The 3644-nt window shown below is 37.0% G+C and overlaps 1 long non-coding RNA gene across 1 annotated transcript; it reads left to right on the top strand.

Annotated features, from left to right (window-relative positions):
* Positions 1-417: 417 nt before the first annotated feature.
* On the top strand, positions 418-3439 carry LOC113475640. The gene is made up of 2 exons (XR_003397392.1): positions 418-2550; positions 2760-3439. It is a non-coding gene; the product is annotated as an uncharacterized LOC113475640 (long non-coding RNA).
* The last annotated feature ends 205 nt before the right edge of the window (positions 3440-3644 follow it).

Here is a 3644-nt window from a genome sequence, read left to right on the forward strand (position 1 = left end):
TAAACGTATATTTACGTAGGATGGCGCCGAAAGTGTTAAAATTTTAAGCTGTTATCATGTTTTTGTTTGAAAAGTTTGGAGTATAGTCCCTGCTACGACCATTGTTAATATAGAGAGTTTTCGGTATAAGAAGTATAGGTTATATGATACTGTCAGCAGGTAATAGGGTCGGTAGGAATATATATATACCAACATCCGTAGCTGTATAATGCATATGTAACATCATCCGTAACTATATAATGCAGCGGCGGGCAACTTCTGCAGTCGGTGGGCCAAATATGGGAAAATGAAATACTCGGCGGGCCGGATTTCTGAAACGATACAATTAATTAATCGCGTATTTATCCACTTATCTATTACAAGGAATAAATCGTATATCTATTACAAGGAATAAATCGTATTTAATGTAAACTGTAAGTTTAAAAACAAAGAGACTAAAAAGGGTATTTAATACAATGAATGAGACATCTGTGGTCGATCAAATTTGTCAACAAGTTGTTTGAACTCTGGCTGCATGTCAGACGTAGCAACCCTCAGTAAAGACTGCACGTGAACATCAGTTAAATTGGAATGCAGCTTTGTTTTGTTAATGTTCTTTGTCGAAAATGTTTGCTCGCAAATGTATGTAGACCCGAACAGAACAAGTATTTCATGGCCATCTTTCTCAAGTTGGCAAACTTAGATTTACTCAGTGATCAATCAACTCCAGCTGTAGAGCATCTGGCACCTTTTCAAAGTCAGTTGTAAAGGGTGAAGACAAGATATCAAACTCAGCAGAAAGTTTCTGAAAGTCTGCAAAACGACGACTAAATTCGTTGTCTAGTGCAGATATCATATTGGTGTACTTCTCAGTTGTCATCATCTGGGGTGCTATAGTTTCAAGTGTTGGAAAGTGTGTTGTGATATTCTGACTTAGCTGGCGAGAAAACAATTTTAGCTTCATTCTGAATGCCTTCATTGCTGAGAACATTTCGTGAGCAAAAGTGCCCTTCCCTTGAAGTCTGGTGTTCAATTTATGTTCAATTTATTCATGTGTTTAAAGAGATCAACTGAAAATGCCAGATCTGCAAGCCATTCGGAATGTCTGAGTTGAGGATGTTCTGCATCTTTTCCTTTGATCTCCAAAAACAGTAATATTTCATTTTTCAAATCCCAGACGCGTCTCAGAACTTTCCCCAAGCTCAACCAGCGTACAGCAGTATGATACAAAACATCACTGTGTTCTGAGTCGCAATCTTCCAGAAGTTTGATAAACTGTCTGTGATTTCGACCTCTCGCCCTAATGAAATTAACAACTTTCACAACTGGATCCACAACATGTTAACCACACTTTTACATAGCACTTCCTGGTGTATTATGCAATGTAGACAAATCAGCTCCCTGGTGCAATCGACCTCTGCAACATGGTCCCCAGTAGACCAACTTTCTTTTCCGTCAAAGATGGACAACCATCCGTAGTAGCACTGGACAGTTTTTGCCATAGTAATTGCATTGTATGCATGGCATTTTGCACACATTCAAAACAATCTTTTCCGGTAGTAGTGCCTTTCATTGATTCCATTAAGAGCAATTCTTCTGTGATTTCAAAGTTTTCTGAAATACCTCGCACAAAGATGAGCAACTGTGCAGTACCATCAATGTCAGTGCTTTCATCCAATGCCAAGGAAAACAGCTGAAATGACAGTACATGCGCTTTCAGTTGTGATGTGAGGTTTTCACCCAATGCGGCGAGCTACAGTTCTTCTCGACAAACTGACTTCTTCAAACTTCTTTTTTTTTGTTCTGGACAGACTAGATCAGCTACATTGAGCATGCACTTTTTGACAAATTCACCATCGTAGAAAGATTTGCTGTGCTTAGCAATGTTGTATGCGACCACAAAGCTGCCACGAGTGGCAGTTTTCTAGGCTGTATTGGTTTTTATGAATACATTCTGCTGCCTTAGAAGTCTTCTGTCCAGTTCTGTTGCTCTTACTTGCCGTTCCTCTAATGATAAAATATCCCCATAGCCTGCATGTTTTGTCGCATGATGGCGGCTAATGTTGTACTCCTTAAACACGGCAACACTTTCATTGCACAGCAAACATACTGCTTTCTTGCCAACTTGTGTGAAAAAGTACTTGGGCATCCAATCTTTGTTAAATTCGCGACACTCCTTGTCAACTTTACGTTTCTTGGCAAAATCCATGGAGAAATATTTACTGTAAATTCTATATTTCAGTCTTAAAATAATCAAGCCTTGAACCAGAAATAGCACTGCTGTATATTGACGTTGTTTTCCTCAGCCAAGCAGCAGCATGTTTATTATGAAATAGTAGGGATTCACACGTGGATTCATTCAATGTATATAACTACATGTAATGGAATCTCCCGCATTACGTCATCAATCGCAGCTTTTTCGTTCACGCTATCACGCTTGACTGCACAAACAGAACTGCGGGGAAATCTGAATCTTTGTTTACTAAACAACAGACACATTTCAGTAGTCGGTGGATTTACAGTGAATTATGTGGATTTATATTCATTTAAAGTTAATTAGAGCTCCGACAGGTAACCCGATTTTATTTTTCATGATTGGAATGCATAATGTAAGCAATTAGTGGTACAAAAGACAGATAATGTTTATATTGTGCATAATTTCCTTTTTTTGTAATGGTAGATTGCACCACCATACTGTGGATAGGCATGTAGTTGATTGATTGGCAGATTTTGGTTTAAGTTTTTTATGTTTTTGTAGTTTTAATGTTAATATTGTTTAGGTGATGGGTTCAAATGTTTGTGTTTTTCCTGATTGTGATAATGGGCGCCCACAATTTTCTCTTTTTCACATCCCGAACAAGAAGTATTATGGAGGGGGAAACATGAATGGGGCAGTTAAAATGGAATGTATCATACGGTCTTGTAGAGCAGATAGCATTTTGGAGAAAATATTCAAAAGTGATAAAATGCATATGTGTGGTGTTCATTTTACAGAAGATTGTTTTGTTATTACAGAAAGTAAGTTTGTAATTAAATTTTGTAAGTAAGGTAAGTTATAGGTAAAGTAAAGTTTGTAAGTAAGGTAAAGTTATAAGTAAAGTAAAGTTTGTAAGAAAGGTAAAGTTTGACAGTGCTGTATTATATAAAATGCACAATTTGTTTTCATTTGATAAGCAACAATTTAAAAATCAGCAAACAATATGTTTTAGAATAAAAAAAATTGAAGATTGGTTCAATTCCAACAATTAAGCTTCCGGCTAAACTCCAAGAAAAGCAGGACAAGTCTAAGCCGAGAATTCCTGTTGAGAGAGCACTACCAAAACCTAAGCCTGTTCATACTAACTTTCAATCGTTCTGCAAGGCTGCAGAAACTTACTTAAATAACAGATCAAGTTGTCGCTGGACAACAGGAAATTCAGGATCAACAGCATATTTTAGTAAAAGCTCAGATTTTTATACACCAGAATTTGAAATCTTCATTAATCAGGAATTGAGGTATGATGTTTATTATTATGGTTGGAAAGCACAGGTTTCTGATTTGAGCATACAACACACAACAATTGCATCAATTGTTGCATTTTGTGAGGAAGGACTAAATATTTGTGAGGGGGTTGCCATTTTAGATCCCAATACACGTCAGCATACCATCAACAAAAAACCTATTG

Source organism: Ciona intestinalis, unplaced genomic scaffold, assembly GCF_000224145.3.
Source record: "Ciona intestinalis unplaced genomic scaffold, KH HT001105.1, whole genome shotgun sequence".
Classification (NCBI taxonomy): domain Eukaryota; kingdom Metazoa; phylum Chordata; class Ascidiacea; order Phlebobranchia; family Cionidae; genus Ciona; species Ciona intestinalis.